This window comes from Ovis canadensis, chromosome 23, assembly GCF_042477335.2.
Source record: "Ovis canadensis isolate MfBH-ARS-UI-01 breed Bighorn chromosome 23, ARS-UI_OviCan_v2, whole genome shotgun sequence".
Classification (NCBI taxonomy): domain Eukaryota; kingdom Metazoa; phylum Chordata; class Mammalia; order Artiodactyla; family Bovidae; genus Ovis; species Ovis canadensis.
Window position 1 is genome coordinate 62,674,368 of NC_091267.1, and position 20,669 is coordinate 62,695,036.

The 20,669-nt window shown below is 41.8% G+C and overlaps 1 protein-coding gene across 2 annotated transcripts in view; it reads right to left on the reverse strand.

Annotated features, from left to right (window-relative positions):
• DYM (dymeclin) overlaps nt 1-20,303 on the reverse strand; it is a 392,231-nt gene extending 371,928 nt beyond the window's left edge. The window contains exon 1 of one of the 2 annotated variants that reach the window (XM_069568503.1): nt 20,002-20,303. The gene's annotated coding sequence lies outside the window, so the exon portion shown is untranslated. The remainder of the gene's footprint in view (nt 1-20,001) is intronic. The other variant, XM_069568504.1, reaches the window with a different exon arrangement.
• Between the last annotated feature and the right edge of the window lie 366 nt (nt 20,304-20,669).

Here is a 20,669-nt window from a genome sequence, read left to right on the forward strand (position 1 = left end):
AACAACCTTAAGGAGATCTATTTGTAGCAAACAGTTTAATGTTATAATACAAGTTATTAAAGCTGACAGCTCTTAAAATCTAAATTTAAAATTTCCATCACTATGTATGTTTACTGACAGGTCACACATGTTTGGTCAAAAGAATTAAATCCAAAGACACAGTGACAAACACATAAATCAAAACCAAAAAACTTAGAAATGGGCCCACCAAACTGCAGCCAGTTGGAGTTTTTCAACAAAATCAATTCAATAAAAGGGCAATTTTTTCAAATAATAATGCTAGAACAACTGGGCATCAACAGGTCACACTCTGGCCTAAACCTTTCATGTTATACCAAAGTTAATTCAAAATGAATTACAGATCTAAATGTAAACTTAAAAGTATAAAACTTTTAGATAAGAACACAGGAGAAAACTGTGACTTGGGGTCAGGAAATACTTAAGACATTACACAGAAGCACAACCCATAAAAGAAAACATCAATAAATTGAGCTCCATCAAAATTAAAAACTTTTGGTCTATGAAAACCCTATTAAGGGGATGGAAAGATAAGACACATAAAGAATCTGCCTTCCAATGCAGAGGACATGGGTTCCATCCCTGGTTGGGGAACTAAGAGCTCCCACAAGCCAGGGAACAGCTAAGCTTTGCACCACAACTACTGAGCCCTTGGGCTTTAGATCAGCACTCACGCTCTGCAACTGGAGAAGCCGATGTGCCACGACCAGGGAAAGCCTGCACCCCACGACAAAGACCCAGCACAGCCAGCAACAACAAAATAAAAACTAAAATGCTGCATATAAAACTACTGGAGGAAAAAAATGAAGATCAGAACATTCTGTTCTCAATCAAATAGACAAGTACTTCATTTTTCTTTAAGTACCTTAACAACAATTAAAAATTTACTTTGGGAGTTTAATTAGGTCCATAAATGATAAATTTTTCAAAAGAGCAAAACTCCATCCATCCACCTCATAAGGCAACAATATCATAGAGTCTATTAATGAAAATTTAAGTCAGACTTGATTTCTTATTTGTATTTTATTTTTTGAATACTATAGTAACGTACATGGTACAAAATATACAGGGTTCAATAGATATACAGTAAAAAGTCTCTCTTCCATCCCTTCTAACCACCTAGTTTCTCAACTCAGAGAAAATATTACTAGTTTCTTAGGTGTCATTCCACAGATTTTCTGTGTATATATAAGCACATATTTTTTCCTTTTTACACAAATCGTAACACACTACATATGCCTCTTTGCTCTTCCCAGTTAACATATATTAGAAATCATTACATATCTATATATAAAGCATTTATTTTTCTTAACTCTGTAACACTTTGGTTTTTAATTCCGTAAGTCCCATAATGATGGACATTTAAGTAATTTATGGTCTTTTGTAAACTACAAATAACTCACCAGTAAGCATCTGGTATACAAGGTATTTCACACACATATCAGTATATAGGTACAATAAATCCACAGAAACAGAACTGCTGGGTCAAAGATCCCATGTATTTCTAATTTTGGTAGATACTGCTGAAGGGCAGCAGAATATGCCACCTCAAAATATGCCACAGTGACACTTTATTTTGAGCTGCACACACTTGAAAACGGTAAATGCAGGGTGAGGCCTTTTCTGAACCCTCCTTATCTGCCCGAAGCCAGACTCTCCAAAAGGAACTCCATTATCATAAACTGATCAGTTTCATCAACCAAGGAAGACTGATTCTTATCCCAGGGGAGCCAAGAAGCTGACACAACACTGAGATAAACTTTGTCACAAACTATCACACCTCTCATCTGTGCTTCTGAGGCCCATCTATCCTTCCTAAAACTCATTTACTCTGCCTTAAGAGGCCTAGGTTCCCCTTTCCCTTCCCCTTTTAAGATGGTATTTAAACCTGAATTGAGCCACCTCAGGAGCCACTCATTTTTCCCTAGGTGTCTCCCATGAGGTGTGCATATTAACAAACTTCTCTTTTCTCCCCTGTTGACCTGTTACCACAGGGCCTCAGTTAAGAACTCAGAAGGGGAGGGGGGACATCATCTTCCCTCTCCTACACTGCCTTGCTGCCTTCCTTAGAGGTTGCCGACCTCCACCCACTTCAGCAATGCCTATTTCTCCACACAACAGTCACCGATCTTTAATCACACTTTTCAATCTTCACGGACTGATAAGTGAAAATAGTTTTCAATATGGCATTAATTTGCATTTCGCTTCTCGTGCTGTGAATGAGGCCATTACCTGCTTATATCCTTTGCCTATTTTCTACTGATTTATACGAAATAAATTTTATTTTCAAAGCTGCTAGGACAGGTCAAAGTATGAAAACAACTGCTCCACCCAGGACCAATATGAAATCTCTCTAAAACAATATGAATGAAGCCTGTGAGCTGTAAGAGGAGACTGAACAGAATGTTAACAAGGAAAACCAGGACAGCCAACTGAACGCAAAATGCAATGTCTCCTTCTCCTCCTTCCTTCACCCAACCCTAGAAATAACATGCCTGCACGCACACACACACTCTGTCAATTACTACACAGCCATGCTCAAAAAGACACAGAAAACCAGAAGCTGTGAGGAATCCCTATAAAATATAAAACAGCTGGAGATGGGCTGAAAAGAAAAATGACAAAAGAAAAACTGAAGGCAAAAGAGCCTTCAATCAAGGGCACCAAAAGTACGAACAGCAACCCAAGTCCAGAGGCAGAGAGCCAGAAAAGGGCCGGAGCCCAGGGGCAACAGGCCTGCCTAGGACATCCTGCCCAGTTACCCCTACCCTCATTCCCCTGGGCAACAACAAAGTACTATCTGCTGAGAACAGAGAGTGAAGGCAGCACCCGAGGCAGCTGCAACACCAAGGAACAAGCTCAGCCAAGCAGACAATTACCCATGAGGTACTCTTGCCAGAAAGTTCCACCTGTTCCCACATTCACAGAAAGCAAAGAGGAAAACTGAGGCCCAACGGCGTCTCTTCTGCATCTGATTCACACCAAGGATTCCAAACATACACACACACAATCACCTGTACTCAATGTGTGTGGAACCCCCAAGATCCTTACTAATGAAAACCAGAATAAACTGGAACTTCAAAAACCCACTAGCCAATCACCACAACTCCTATTGCTCTTCACTCTCACTGTGCGTCGGAAGACTTCTCCGGCTTTTAGCTCTTTTTCTCAATATGTCAGTAACTGAGCCTGTCTCCTAGGCTCACCAATGGTGTCCACGATTCTACTTTCAGATCTCTCCTATCCCAACCTCTGATTGGAATGCCTAGAACACTTGAGTTATTTTTTAAACTTAAGGATTTGTTGTTGTTGTTATTTAGTTTCTAAGTCATGCCCAACGATTCTGCGATCCCATGGACTACATGTGACCTGCCAGGCTTCCCTGTCCATGGGACTGCCCAGGCAAGAATACTAGAGTGGGTTGTCATTTCTTTTTCCAGGGGCTCTTCCAGATCCAGGGCTCGAACCTGCATCTTCTGTACTGGCAGGCAGATTCTTTACCACTGAGCCATCAAGGAAGCCCAAACTTAAAGATAATATAGAAAGTGAAAGTGAAGTTGCTCAGTCATGTCCGACTCTGCGATCCCGTGGACTGTAGCCCACCAGATTCCTCCGTCCATGGGATTCTCCAGGCAAGAATACTGAAGTGGGTTGCCATTTCCTTCTCCAGGGGATCTTCCCGACCCAGGGATCGAACCCAGGTTTCCTGCATTGCAGGCAGACGCTTTAACCTCTGAGCCACCAGGGAAGCATAACATATATTCATATTTACATTTATATTTATATAAGGCCTTCCCCGGTGGCTCAGCAATAAAGAATGTGCCAGCAATACAGGAGACACAGGTTTGATCCCTGCGTTTGTAAGATCCCCTGGAGGAGGGCATGGCAACCCACCTGGGTATTCTTGCCTGGAGAATCCCATGGACAGAGGAGCCTGGTGGGCTACAATCCATAGAGCCACAGAGTCAGACGTGACTGAAACAACTGAGCGTGCATGCATATTTATATATATATATATATATATATATATATATATACACACATGTATCTCCAGTAATTTTGTGGATAACACCGTTTCTTACAGAAATTTATACTAGAAATAAGCAGCATGCTGATGCTTTTAGTAGACCTATTTTTAATGCAGCGCAGTCAGTTCTGTGCTTAGTTGCTCAGTCGTGTCCGATTCTTTGTGACCCCATGGACTACAGCCCACTAGGCTCCCATGTCCATGGGGATTCTCCAGGCAAGAATACTGGAGTGGCTTGCCATGCCCTCCTCCAGGGGAATCTTCCCAACCCAGGTCTCCTGCATTGCCGGCGGGTTCTTTACCAGCTGAGCTACCAGGGAAGCTAATGTAATCAGTAACTCAATCTTAACATGTGTAAAACTGATACCACTCTTGTTCAAAACCAGTCTTCTCTTCCCACTACTTTAGCCTAAAGTCCCCATTATGGAAAAACTACCTTTAAATGTCATTGTTCTGGAGTATATATGCTATATCTTCCAAGGTAGATTATTCCTGAGAAGCATGAATCAGGCTTTACATCTTGATATCCCTAGGTAACTTAAAGCACCTGTTACAGAGACAGTACTCAAAAAAAAAAAAAACCTTCCTGAAATAGCCAAGGTCTCACAGCTAATAAATATATTAGAAGATCTTCAGTATAAATGAAGAATAAAATATGCTAATTAAAACAGCAAAGTATCATTTTTACTCATTAGATTAGTAAAGGTTGAAAAACAAAACTTTAATTGCAGTGAGAGAGTAGTAAGGAAACAGGCACCCCCACCATGAATTTAAGTATTTGGCAACATCTATCAGATTTTTAAGTATGCCAAAAAGTTGGTTTTGGTAAACTCATACAAGTTGACAAGTTCTATACATCCAGAAGTTAATCATATGGAATAGCAAGCTGTCAATAAAACCGGAATGACCATCATCTGGAGATTAATTACAATACAGAATAAGCATATAATGGAATACAATGCAGCCACTGAAAAGAATGAGATAGACCTTATGCATTAACGTGTAAAGAGATCCCCATATGGCAAGTTATCAGTAAAAGCAAACACAAAGACACAGAACAGTTTATATAGTAAAATCCCATTATTTTAAATAAACGTGTAAATTCTTATACAGACTAGATAATTTCTGGAAGAAAACATAAGCAATGGTCCAAGACTGGTTACCTCTGAAGAATGAGACTGGAAATTTGGAGGAAAGGGAGTTTTCACATTATGTCTTCCTACACTGCTTTGACCTTTTTTTAAAACCAGAAACATGTAAAGTTAAAAAAAAATGGATTGTTCTCCTTCTCTGCTGTCCTTCAGGAAGGATCTTTATGTGCTTCTGGTTTGTGCTTTAAACTCTACTGAGTGACACCAGAACTAATATTTTGTCTTGACTTCTCAGTCAAAACCCAAGCATAAATCTCTACTTATTGACTATTTCAATTTGATGTCTTGCTATCATCAAAAATCTTAAAGTAGAATTTAACATTTGTTGCCTAAAACAAGTCACCCCTCCAAAAGTCACTATTCCTTGTCAATGTTATCAGGATTCTTGGCTCAAGTTATCTCACTCACATACCCAAGTGTATATTCCACACACGCTTATTACACACTTACTATAAATGTAGGTGATGTGATGTTTACTGAAAATGAAAAAAGAAGTAAAAAACACCAGGTCCCTGCCATTAATGGACTCAAATCCTGGTGGGAGAGACAAATCTGTCAATAAATTACTAAGCACATTTGATAAGCATTCCAGTGGAGTTATTATAAGAAGCTACGTAAATACACAGGAGCACCAGAGGCAGGGGAGCCACACGAGCAGCAGCACTAGGGGCACGCTGCCTTACACTACGCGCGATACACTCACTGACTCACCCAGTCCCCAGTAACAAACCTGAAAGGCAGGCACAGCTTCCTCATTTCACAGGTGAGGAAACTAAGGCACAGACAGGTTAAGTAATTTACCAAACACATGAGGTCCCATGTGTCTATAAGACATAGTAAGTAGCAAAGGCAGGACTGGAACCTAGGCTAAGTCCAGGGTCCCTGGTCTTCAACACTTTACTAGGGTGACTTTCCAACAACATCACCAATTTCTGTGGGTTCTTCTACAATACCCACAATTCTCCATGTCATCTTTTAAACAAATCTCTTGATCTGGCTGCCTCCATTCAGGACCAGGCTTCTTCAATCTCACATGATTTAGCGCAAGAGTACTTTGATTTCTTTGCTTCCAATCTCTCCATTTTGATTCACTGTACACTTCACTACTACATAAATCCTTAAAAAACAGGAAATTCAGTCCAGCATTGAAATTAAGACCAAAGGTTCTAGTGTCTGATAGACCCTGCTAAGACTGAATAATCAGTCTGAGTCTCCATTTTACCATTTATCAAACCCCACTGCATCACAAGAAAACAACAATACTTCAACCCCTAAGAATTTTTAAGGATGAAGCAATATGACGCATGCAAAAAAGCACTCAGTAAAGGACCTGACTCAGGGTAGGGTAAGCCAAGGAAAAATATTAAGCCTATTTTTAATATTAGTGAAGTTACCACTTCTACCACTTTACTCACCAGCTCAAAAAGTATTCAATGATTCTTCATTACCTGAAAAGCCCAGTACTGAGATTCAAGACCTTCCATATAGTCTGAAAGCTCATATTCTAACTTTATTTCCAACCATCCTCCACACCAGTACTTCTCAAAGGTATGTAAAAAACACCAGTGGAGCATGAGGCTAAAAATGCAAATGCTTATGCCTCAAAGATTCAGAATGTCAGGGTAGTGCCCAGGCATCTACATTTTCTTTAAAGTATCCACAGTGACTCTGAAACAAGCAGTGTATGAACCTCAATTTGCAAACAGGAACCAAAACAAAGTAAGGCGGGTCTGCACCAAGGGTGCTCACCCACTCCTCTGCTCCGGCCTTCCACACCCGTGTTCCCCCGCACACCTGTCCCACAGCACCTGAAACCCTGGTCACTAAACATAACACAAGCACACTCTGGTCTCTAGTCCAAGGGTGCTCATTAGCTTCACCACTCATTTGGAACTTAACTACCAACTTAAACTAACTACCATAGTTAATTTTGGAGAAGGAAATAACAATCCACTCCAGTATTCTTGCCTAGAGAATTTCATGGAAAGAGGAGTCTGGTGTGCTACAGTCCATGGGGTCGCAAAGAGCTGGACATGACTGAGCAATTACACTTTCCCTTTTCATAGTTAATTTAACTACACCTTGGTCTGCTGACTCTTATATAATACTGCTTTTCAGTATTTTCTGATTAGTTATTTCCTCTAGTCAGCTTTACTATCATGAGTGAAAACAATACTCTGAACAAGAAATGATAGGCTTAATATTTTGCATTTAATTTGTGAAATACCTGATATATGTGCGTGCATGCATGCTAAGCTGCTTCAGTCGTGTCCAACTCTTTGCAACCCTATGGAGTGTAGCCCACCAGGCTCTTCTGCCCATGGGATTCTCCAGGCAAAGAATACCGGAGTGGGTTGCCATGCCCTCCTCCAGGGGATCTTCCAGACCCAGAGATCAAACTCGCGTCTCTTATGTCTTCTGCACTGGCAGGCGAGTTCTTCACATAAAAAGTGAATCTCCTCTTCTATACAGACTGATTCACCAAATTCTGTCCTAACACCCTCAAAATATGCAAATAACATGCTAGGTGCACTTTGTCACAACGTAGGCGGAGACTCCATAAATCACAAAATATATTCCAGAATGTATATATGTGCGTATACATACACACACATTTGCACACAACAGACTTTAAGGCAAAACCTCATCCCTGAAACAAGAGTCCAGAGAAACAGTGGGCAGTAATCACTGGCCAAAGGACACGTGAGACACCACAAGTGCCACTAGTCCAAGTAATGGAACATTCTCTTCAAGGTTACTATGTTCCAAGTGCTATACTGAGTAAGTCCAGTTGGGTATCCCACTTCAGTGAAACGAGAGTAATGAAAATAAAAAGATATAAGCCTACAAGTGTAAGATCAGAGGAAGTGTGAAAGATGGAAAGGTGACAGAGAGGCAGTGACTGAACTGGCAGAGCTGAGGATGTCCCCAGCATACCCACCTGCCAAAGGAGATGCTACCAAGAAGCAAGCCAATCCACCCCACGGAGCACTGGGAAGGCAGCAGAACTGAGAAGGGCACCATGAAAGGCTGGGTGAGGCACGGGCTCAAGTCTGCGCGTCTCCCCCGTCCCGCCCCGGTAGGAAATTGTGTGCACGCTCTGCAGAAATCTGACTGGAGAGACTGGACTCTAAAGCCAAGGATGGAGACAGTAACAAGGCAGAGGATGAAAACAGGGGAGTGACATTCAGATGGGCCTGCTGCACAGCTACACAGAAGGTTTCCCAGCCTCCCAGGCAGGAGACTGGAGGGTTCTTCTTAAGAGAAATGGAGGGGGAACCAGAGGAAAAGATAGAGACATATGGGATTTCCCCCATTTAAAAAGCTGGCTTGCTGCCTACAACCCACCACTCACCACAATCCGCTCAGACACAGAGCTTCCAATCAATGCTGGGAGTCTTGATCTTAATTAAGAATGGGCCACCAAAAATGATTCGACTTGTGAGAGGAAAGCCTCCAATCGGAAAATAAATAAACAAATAATAACAGTAACAAACCAAAGAAATTAATCATAAAACAGGTGATTCTAAGGAAAAAAATTAAAAATAATATCTTCAGGGAGATAATAAAAAATAATAATAAGTGCAAAGATTTACACAGCATTTACTATATCCCCAGGTCCTATTCAAAGTGCTAGACACACACTGAGTTGTTTAACCCACACCACATCCTTTGAGGCAAGTACTGTTGTTCTCATTGCCTAGATCATGCGTCAGCAAATGATAACCCAAGTTCTAAATCCAGCCTGCTGCATGAAGCATGATTTTTACATTTTTAAGCAGTCAAGAGAAAAACAGTATTTTGTGACATGTGGAATCATATGAAATTAAAACTTCTGTGTCGACAAATAAAGTTCGATGAGAACACAGCCACGGTCATTTGTTTGCAACTGTCTAAATCTGCTTTCGCGATACGACGACAGAGTTGAGTTGCGAGGACAAGGACTGTATCTGGTAGTTTATACTGCTACTCAGTGCACAAATCTCGATGACACATGTGACAATGACAGCAGATCAGGTGTCAGGCATACTGCCACTTCAACATCTTAAATTACCAGTGGGGAGCTCTCACATCAAAACAAGAACAAAGCAGACTGTGAGGTCATGTTTTTCCTTTTTTTTAATTTCTGTTTTATCTTCTAGTGTTTCTTTTTGATGTGCATTCATATTTCCCCCATTTTTTTGGCACAGCATGCGGGGTTTGGGTTCCCTGCCCAGGGATCGAACCCATGCCCTCTGCAGTGGAAGCACAGATTCTTAACCACTGGACCACCAGGGTAGTCCCAGGATGTCACACTTTTAAATCACAGAGGAGTGTAGTTTTTTTTTTCAATTGAATTAGATGCTGAAGGGTCTTCCCTGATGGTCCAATGGCTAAGACTTCTTACTCGCAATGTGGGGGGCCTGGGTTCAATCCCTGGGCAGAGAATAGGATCCCACATGCCACAACTAAAGATCCTGCATATAGCAACTAAGATGCAGTGCAGCCAAATAGGTAGGTAAATGAAATAAATAATTAGATGCTGAAGTACTACATTTATCATGTAAAAGCATCACAGCTGTGTCATAACACAAGATGGGAAGACATTACCAACATGACCTGCCCCACCACACAGCACTCACTCCCAACTAATCAGAACAACAATCAGGAAAATTTGAAAATGTAAAATCATCCATCTCACCACAAGCAGAATGTCTTCTCAAAAATAAAAAAATGAAAATGAGGCTACAACTGAGTAAGATTCCAAATGGTTCATCTGTTAACAAAGCAAGGCAAGTCATTCACCAATCATGAGTTAAACCATGTTTGATTACAGCAGACAAAGAAAATGTGTTCAGAGAAAATAAAACATCCTTAACACTTGTCTTTTAGTGAGAATAACTGCTCAGAGAACAGTCTGTATAGAAGAACTGCGGCCATGAATGGTTTCCAAAATAATTGAAAAGATAGTAACTCAGTACAACCTGAAGTGAAATCTGCTAAGATGAATAACAACAGATGGTGGCAAACGTGTGTGGTAGTAAAAAAGCTCACCTGGACAAGTTTACAAACCTTGTGAAAATGCAAGGTGTTTACAAACTTTTGTTTTACTTTGGAAAATAAACACCTTTTTACAAAAATATGTTATTTATGCTAACATGTAGATTTAGTATTTCTATTTTTAAGTAAATTAAATATTTTTTTAAATGCAAAGTGTTTAAAGCCTATTCATTAAATGAGCAGAATACTCTGTATAAAATATTTGAATCTATCTTGCTACTGAACCAGGAGTGCCAATAGTTAACTTCATCCACTCTCACGAACTTAACTATCAATTCCATGAAGTTTTTCTAGAAATAAAAGTTGAATATCCTGATATGTTCTACCAAACAACAGTACAATGGCTTAGCAACAGTACAGTTTTATTTAAAATTTTCAAGCTCAGGGTTGAGACTGAAATTGTTCTGAACAAGAAGAACCCCCTTCAACCACTGTTATTAAACACTGAATGGCTTTGGAAATTAGTTTTTGCTCCAGATTTAATAACATTTCTCAATGAATTCGATCTAAAATTAGAAGGCCAACAGCACTGATCTGTAAAATTAACTGATACTGTGTGAATCACAAGTAACAGCAAGCTGTTTTACACTCTTCTGATGCTGTCAGAAATCAAAATAAGACTTGAGATCTCCAATCCCACACAAGTACGCAATAGATAAATTTTTCAAAGTCAAACTATACTTCCAATAGCATTTTTCAGACCTCAATGCAGGTACAAAAGTACTTTCCACATTTCAAAAACTATTTTACTGTGCAACAAAGAGTTTCCACATAATCTCAACTGGAAGTGATCACTCCACAGTGGAATGATTTACTAAAGGGTAAATAATCAGAAATGAATCTAACATAACTCTATAGATGTCTTCTAAGCAACTAACACGCTCTATTAAAACCACACAGGGAATTTCCTGGCAGTCCAGTGGTTAAGACTTGGACTTTCACTGCCATGGACCCAGGTTCGATCCCTGGCTGGGGAACTAAGATCCCACCAGTCATGCAGTGTGGCCAAAAAGTTAATATATATGCTCATAAATTGATGTCAGTATTTGGCAATATTTGTTGTTTAGTCTCTTAGGTCGTGTCTGATTCTTTGCAACCCCATGGACTATAGCCTGCCAGGCTCCTCTGTCCATGGAATTTCCCAAGCAAGAATACTGGAGTGGGTTGCCACTTTCTTTTCCAGGGAATCTTCCTGATCCAGGGATTGAACCTGTGTCTCCACGCCTCCTGTATTGACAGGTGGCTTCTTTACCTGAGACAGCAGGGAAGCCATTGGCAATACTTACCTTTGCCTGGGAAATCCCATGGACAGAGGAGACTGACAGGCTACAATCTATGGGGTCACAAATGAGCTGAACACAACTTAGTCACTAAACAACAATAACAAACAGGTATATTCAAAGATGAAATACAGAAAATCTCATTACACATCAGCATTAGATATAAACATCTGTGATAAATTCTGATGATAGCAAACAGTAACTCAGAACTCCAACTAAGTAATATGGTTCCCTTCTTCCCCAAAAGAAATTTCATTCTTCTCATTAGCAAACCTCTCTGAGCAAAAGAAGTTCTCAACCATTATTAGCACTGTATTTTTAACTTCATCAATAAACACTTGTAGAAATTTTCTCTCCCTTGTTATGTAAGTATCTACATAATGTTCTTCATTTTGCCTCTGGGTCCACAAGGCCTAATTTTTACGATCTGGCCCTTTAGACAAAATGTCTGCCAACTCTGGGCCTAGAAGAATAAACTGAGGCAAAGAAAAGTTAAGTGACAAGCCCAAGATCAAGACAACAGAGTTAGAAAGTGACAGATCAGGTTTCAGGCCATGGCAGTCCAGGTGCAGAAATCCATGCTCTCTACCACTGTACCCCACTGTTCCCATAAACCAAGAACAAGATGTCAAGGAAATACACAACAAGAAAAGAAACCTGACATTAAAACTTGATTTAAAAGCTCAATAGACAGAAGATAAGGTCAAGGAAACACCCATAATCAAGAACAAGAAGACAAGGGACTTTCCTGGTGGTCGAGTGGTTAAGAATCTGCCTTTCAACGCAAGGGACACAGGTTCAATCCCTGGTCAGGAAACTAAGATCCCACAGCCCACAAGGAAACTAAGCCCGCATGCTGCAACTACTGAGCCCACACACTGCAACTAGAGAGAAGCCTGCACACTGCAAAGAGCCCGCCGGCTGCAACAGAAGGTTCGGCCAACGAGATCCTATCGTGCCACAACTAGGACTGGACACAGCCAAACATAAACAAAAATTTTTTTTTTAAAAAAGAACAAGACAAATAGAAAACAGGACACAAAAAATAGTAAGAGCCATTTAGAAGGTCTTAATAGATTAGTAACAGGAGTTCCAAACTGAAAGTATGAAAAGGGAGGAGCCTTCATTCAAGACATTCAAGTCAAGTTGCGAACTGCCAAGGTCGGGGGTTGTACTTTACCTGCGCACCAACAAAGACAATGAAGCCTCTGGGACAGGGATGAAAAACAACTCACTGCTCGTGGCAACAGCAGTAGCCAGAGTAACCTCTTGCATAAGTTTCCTGGGTTCCAATCCCCACAGGTCCTTCCACACATTTGGTAACAATCAGTAATGTGCTCATAGAAACAAAGTAAATAGAGCTGGGGGCGGGAAAACAAGGTAAACTCAGTTCAGCAGTGACATTTATGCAGTCATAATAGTGTAAACGCTAAGCGCCAGTTCTCAAGTGCCCACACCAAAAGGGCTGGAAGAGAGCTGGGAGGAGGAAAAGGATCTCTTCTACCATAACAGGAGTCAAGAGCTATTACCTAAAATTGATAAATCACAATATAGCCATTTAGACATATTACTTACGAACACAGAAGTAGTTGTCTCCAGGAACCACACTAAAAAGGACAGTAGGTAAGACATGGGGGTGCTGACCTTTTATAATATTATAAATTATTATAAAATATTTTATATAAAATATAAATATTATATATTATTATAAATTACCTAACAATCCGCAAGTGTTGCTTTAAGTATTAACTCTTAATTGGAGTCAATTAACTCTCCTAAATTGGAGAGAATGTACTTTACTATTTCACAATTATTGATTCATATTAACAACTCAATGTGCCAATATCAAAGAGTTGCAGGGCTGATAAAACAAACTAGCAATACCTAAGCTCCATCATACTGGTTATGAAAGCACGACCCTGTCAGTATTTTGTGAGTGCCTACCATATGGCCAGCCTAATCCTAAGAGCCAAGGTTAAAACTGGGAAAGACGGATTTTATTTACAGCTGAGTATGAGATCCAGACAAATCAACAAAAAATTATAATATGGCAACTATCCAATACTCAGTGAAAGCTTCCCAGAGGTCATGCCATAAAAAGCTAAGACCTGAAGGACTGGCCTGGTTGGGTGCAGGGGTTCAAAGTAAAGAGAAAATCCTGTGAGTAGGCATAGGATTAGGCAAAACAGGCAGGGTCCATTCCAGGAACTGAAAGAAGCTCAACATGGCTGGAATAGGGAGGGAAGCAAAAAAGGCCAGAAAGCAAGCTGATGCCCGAAGGGGATACTTTACTAAAGGGCATCTCTTCTACTATGCCCACTGTAACCATAATATTGCATCTATCTCTCGGTCTTCTAAACTAGTGAACTCCTCCCCGGTACAGTGATGATTTCAAAATATCTATATCTATGCAGGTCAGGAAGCAACAGTTAGAACTGGACATGGAACAACAGACTGGTTCCAAATAGGAAAAGGAGTACGTCAAGGCTGTATATTGTCACCCTGCTTATTCAACTTATATGCAGAGTACATCATGAGAAATGCTGGGCTGGAGGAAGCACAAGCTGGAATAAAGACTGCCAGGAGAAATATCAATAACCTCAGATATGCAGATGACACCACCCTTATGGCAGAAAGTGAAGAAGAACTAAAGAGCCTCTTGATGAAAGAGAAAGAGGAGAGTGAAAAAGTTGGCTTAAAGCTCAACATTCAGACAACTAAGATCATAGCATCAGGTCCCATCACTTCATGGGAAATAGATGGGGAAACAGTGGAAACAGTGGCTGACTTTATTTTTCTGGGCTCCAAAATCACTGCAGATGGTGACTGCAGCCATGAAATTAAGACACTTACTTCTTGGAAGGAAAGTTATGACCAACCTAGACAGCATATTGAAAAGCAGAGACATTATTTTGCCAACAAAGGTCCGTCTAGTCAAGGCTATAGTTTTTCCAGTGGTCATGTATGGATGTGAGAGTTGGACTGTGAAGAAAGCTAAATGTCAAAGAGTTGATGCTTTTGAACTGTGGTGCTGAACTGAGAAGACTCTTGAGAGTCCCTTGGACTGCAAGGAGATCCAACCAGTCCATCCTAAAGGAGATCAGTCCTGGGTGTTCATTGGTGCGACTGATGTTGAAACTGTAACTCCAATACTTTGGCCACCTGATGGGAAGAGCTGACTCATTTGAAAAGCCCCTGATGCTGGGAAAGACTGAGGGCAGGAGAAGGGGACAACAGAAGATGAGATGGTTGGATGGCATCATCAACTCAATGGACATGGGTCTGGGTGGACTCCAGGACTTGGTGATGGACAGGGAGGCCTGGCGTGCTGCGGTTCATGGGGTCGCAAAGAATTGGACACGACTGAGTGACTGAACTGAACATCTAGTCCATAACCATCTTGTGGGTGTCAGATCATTTATCTGACAAGCCATAAATTACCATCTGGACACAGAAATCAAGGGCCGTACCCTAGAGATGACAGGGTGAGAAGCTGGAAAAGGGGATGGGTCACTAATGACAGTGGGCTTCCCAGGCAGCTCAGTGGTTAAGAATCTGCCTGTCAACAAAGGAGATATGGGTTCAATCCCTAGGTTGGGAAGACAAAATGGCAACCCATTCCAGGATTCTTGCTGGGAAAATCCTATGGACAGAGGAGCCTGGTGGGCTACAGTCCGTAGGGTCACAAAGTCAGACACGACTGAGCATAGCACCCCAATGACAGTAGAGCCACTGCATCAGCCCTGAGCTGTCTACCTCTGGACTTCTTTTACATAAGAAACAAAGTAATGATATGTTTAAGCTAGTATTTGCATGTATAGCCAAATCAAATTTTGACTGACACAGGAGGCTCTGAAAATATTCTAAGGTGGAGGGTTGCAAGAGATATTTTGAAGGAATAATTGTCAAGACTCTGTGATTGACTCAGTCTAAAAAAGAAATTTATTATCAGTCATGTTACATACCAAAAAATGTTTGGTTTTTTTTTTCCCCCCCATGACCTTATTGGAGAGTTACAGTCACTTTGGGGGCCTGCATTTTTCAACTGAGATATAATTCACATATAACATTATATTAGTTTCAGGTGTACAACACAACAAATACTGTATTGCAAAATCATCACCACAATCAGTCTAGTTAACATCTACTACCATAAACAGTTAATTTTTTTTCTTGTAATGAGAAATTCAAGATGTACTCTTAGCAACTTTCAAACATATAATACAGTATTATTAACTAGTCACCAGACTGCACATTACATTCCTAGATGATTTATTTCATAACTGGACGTCTGCATCTTTTGATCACTTTCACCCATTTCACCCATCTCCACCCCTTGCCTGGTGTCTGAATTTTTAAAACAACGCTAAAAACTAGAGAAGACATCAAAAACTATTGACCAAACTTTCCTAAAAGAATGAAAACAAAAAGTCTGTAGCATATAAGAGCTATGTAAACTTGTTCTCAGCCCTACTAAATTACTTCGTCTGGGAACAGACCAACACAGGGATCACTTAAAACTGCAAGCAGCTTTTAAGAAGTTCATAGCGTTAAGCTCAGCTAAGAATCTTACGAGGGAAAATAAGCTTAAAGATAGGCACAGATATTTAACGATTCCCATTATACTTTTTAATAATAATAAGTAATTATTACCTATTAATATTATTATTATATTTTCATTATATTTAGCTTAAGTGAAAGTGAAGTCACTCAGTCATGTCGGACTCTTTGTGACCCCATGGACTGTAGCCTATCAGGCTCCTCCATCCATGGGACTTTCCAGGCAAGAGTGCTGAAGTGGATTGCCATTTCCTTCTCCAGGGGATCTTCCCGACCCAGGAACAGAACCCTGGTCTCCTGCATTGCAGGCAGATGCTTTACCATCTGAGCCACCAGGGAAGCCCCTAGCAGTAAGCTAAAACATACCACCTTCGGAGAGACAGGACCTTCATGCTCAGAGGCAGTTAAGACCCTGAGAGCTAAGCTGCAAAGTGGAACTCCCTTAAGAAACAGAATGCCAAAGTACAGGACTACCTGAAATCTCCACTGAGAAGTTTCAGCGTCTTCTCCACAGCCTGGGAAAGGAAGAGCAGCAAAGGCCATCTTGCTCCTCTGCTTTTCAGGCCCACAACCATGCAGCTGAGTTACATTAAGGAAAATCCTGGAAGGGAATTCGAGCCCAACTCTCACAGTAGTTTGTTCTTCCTTAAAATTTTATCTCCCTCTGTCTTCCTATTGAACTGGAGGTGCCTCCATCACCCACTAGGACAGACAGCACCTGGTCTCTCACTCCAGGCAGGGAACCATCACTGCCCCAGAGTGTCCTGTGACTTGAGCATTATAGGTACACTCTGACTACAAGCATGCAATACTGAAAAAACATGAATGTGAAAAAGACCAAATGAAAAAGACCGAAAGACAGAAAGACTTTACACATTATTACACTTTTTTTTAAAGGTGTCATTCTACAAATGTCACAGACATTTCCTACATTATCTGTTTACCGTCACTATAGGGAAAATCAAACAGTCCTCTCTAGCACTAACCCCATTATCTTACGAAGTGAAAGATGACACACTGCATTTGTAACAGGAAACAAAATCACTTAACAAAGTATCCCCGAACATAAGATGTCCACATCCTAATCTATGGAACCTGTGATTCTGGTGTTTTACATAACAAAAGGGACTTCGCAGGAATCAAGTTAAGGACTTTGAGTTGGGAGAAATTACTCTGAATTACCCAGGTGTACCTAATCTAATCACATAGATCCTTAAAAATGGAGAATCTTTCCCAGCTGTGGTCAGATCAACTGCATAACAGAATGATGCAACGCGGCTGGTTTTGAAGATGAAGAAGGTCACAAACAAAGGAATGCGGTTGGGAGAGACAAGGAAACAGATTCTCCCCTAGAAACTTCCCAAAAGGAAGACAGGCTTGACCAACTAACTTTAGCCTGGTGAGACCCATTTTGGACTGCTAAAACACAGAACTTCAAAAGAATAAGTTTGGGGACTTCCCAGGCGGTCCACTGGCTGGGACTCTTGTACTCCCAATGCAGGGTGCCAGGATCCCAGCCCTGGAGAGGGAACTAGAGCCCATGTGCCACAACTAAGAGTTCACATGCCACAACTAAAGATCACCCATGGCGCAGCGAAGATGCAAGGTCCTGCATGACACAACTAAGACCTGGCACAGCCAAATAAATAATTTTAAAAAGAATTAAGTTTGTATTGTTTTAAGCCACTAAATTTGTGATTTGTTACAGTAATCATAGAAAACTAACATACACATATTAAACAACTTCTAACAATATGTGAAATCATCTAGAGGAGAGAAGCATGATCAAACTCCCCAAATCCTTAAAGCATTATCAGATATAATAGTTATTTGTGCGTTTTGTGGTATAGTTCACTTCTATCTTTCTCATGCTCTCACAAAACTCCATCCACTAAAAAGCCAGCCAAAGTGACAATTCTTAAAACTTTCTATAGAAGGATGAACCATATCAACCAAGAAAACAGAAGCATCAGGAGAGCAGGATTGACTGGAAAAATCTGGAAACAATACTGTAGTTTTCAGAAAGTCAAACATCAAAATGTTTGCACTGCTTATTCAGTATCAGATGGATGCCACATTTTAAAAAATAAGTCCTTCTAAATATAAAAGATTATTTGGGGTGTATGCTAATCATAATGTGGGTATATTAAAAAGGATGACTCAATATTCTAGAGATATATACTCAAGTATTTACAAAATGGAGCGGGACTAGGAACTGACAGAGCCATAAATGAAACTAAATTAGCCTGAGTTACTGTTAGAGCTGGGTAAAGGGTACATGGGGGTATATCACATTAGCTCAGGTTGATCTTTTCCAAATTAAAAAGTACAAAGTCCCTGACCTATTTATCATTATAATATGGATTTAAGATATTTAATAGGTGAATAGTTTAAAACTCTTTCCTATAACATTTGTTGTTTAGTCACTAAGTAGTGTCTGACTCTTTTACGACCCCATGGATTGTAGCCCACCAGACTCCTCTGTCAATGGGATTCTCCAGGCAAGAATGGTGACCCAGTGGTCACCATTTTCTTCTCCAGGGAATTGAACCCAAGTTTCACCTGCATTTACTGCTTGGCAGGTGGATTCTTTACCAAAGAGCCATCTGGGAAGCCCTCCTATAACATCTGTCCCACCTCAATTTTCTGCCACTTAATCCACGTGCATCAATTACTATTTTATTCCCACTCATTTTGCCTTATTTACTAATCTAATGAGTTTCAGGAAGTCACCTATCAGCTAAAAGACTGATTCTTCATTTGCATAATGGGAAGAGTTATATTTGCTCAGTCTATCTGAGTTGCAGAGAGAATTATCTAAGATAAACAACACAAAGCAGGATAACCATTCAGAAATCTACATTGGTAAATTTCAAGCTCAGCAGCAACCCTATTCCCATAGATCCTCTTCCCTCCCACCTCCAGTTCCCCTCTTGAGACCTCAATTGATCCGCCCAAAGCCAAGGTCCTCTGAAAGAGTGCTCTAAACACACATACACACAGTCAGGGTCCCTCTGAAAGGGTGCTCTAAAAATACACACACACACACTTTCTTCCGGGGTCCCTCTTCCACAGTCTACACACACGTTTTCATCTCTTTCAGCACACTTTCTCTCTACACATCTCTCCCTCCAACCTTCCCCTCTTCTAAGGATTCTACTCAACCTCCCCCTTAGCAAGTCTATCCTGTGCACTCCTCTGCTGGCCCTATTACAATCATCCCAGTACTTCTCTGTATTTCAGTACTTTCATCCTATCAACTCTGTTAACCCAGTACTGTTCAACAACACTCGACGAGCTAACTTCCCACCCTCTCACCTTTCAGTTAAAACACAATCACTAGCTGCCAGGGAGTGGGGGAGTGGAAAATAAGGAGTGACTTCTAAGGGTACAGGTTTCTTTTTTGGGTGACAAAAATGTTCTGAAATTAAGATAGCTGCACAACCCCGTGACTATGCTTTTTAAAATACAGTGAGTTTAAAAAAAAAGAAAACACTGAGTTATACTTTGATAATACTCTTAAAGGGTGAATTTTATGCTATGTAAATTACATCTCAATAAAAATTGTCCCCCCCCCCAAATCAATATTATTGCTCGGCTGCCCATCACACGCCCACCGGTCACCTCAATCCCACCTCCCTCATCACCAACTTGCTCTTCGGTGGCCCACACGGACTGAGGCCCGCCCCCACCCACTCGCTTGGCTAACACACCCCCTCACTTCTCGGCGCCGAGTGCCACTGAACCCTGGATGCGGGGGGGGCGGCTCTCGCGGCCCAGGCACAGCGCCTGCACGGCTGGGGCACTCTTTCGCCCAGCCCCGACCGGGGGAGGGGAGGCTGCTCCCAAAGCCGCTCTGACGAGGGGCTGGCGGCCCCGCCCGGCTTCCAGGGTCGCGCGGCCGGGGGGCGGCGCCACAGCCCACCTGCCTCAGCCGGCGGGGAGATCCGCTTTCAGCGCACGGACAGACGGTTGGGTAACAGCGGGGACACGACGAGCCTCGGTCACCGCCGCAGCCGGGGTGGCGCACGCCGCCTCAAGCCTCCATGTTTCCCACGTCTCCACGGCTCCGGCTCCTCGGCTCGGCTCCGGCCCGGGCAGCGTCAAGGCGGAGGCCCGGAGGCGGGGACTGAAGAGAGAAGCAAGCGGAGAACGCCGCTGGGGGCCGAACGGCCCAGCGCGCGCCAGCTGGCGGTCACGTGGCTGCGGCGCGCGGGCTTCTGGGAAACGTAGTCCTGAGCTTGGGGCGTTAGGCGTTTCTCCGCCGGCTTGCGCCTCCAGGGTAACGGCAAAAGCCACGTGGCAAAACCGAGACGCTGCTTGACTTTCTCACCCTAGTGCTGAGGTCCTGGCTTACCCCGCAGCGTTTGTGCTGGGAACTTACGTTTATTAAAGGTCCCTGTTCATTCCAACCCAACAGTCACCTCAGAATCAAGCAGTTCCTTGGAGGACTCTGACGAATTTGGGAAATAGGGAAATAGTGTTCGATGGAGCTCGGGTAGCAGGGACAGCCTGCCATCCTGTCAGAAAGAACAGGTCCGACATAACAAGAGTGTCGATATGGTGCAGCGCCAAAAGCAGGGAATTTGTAGT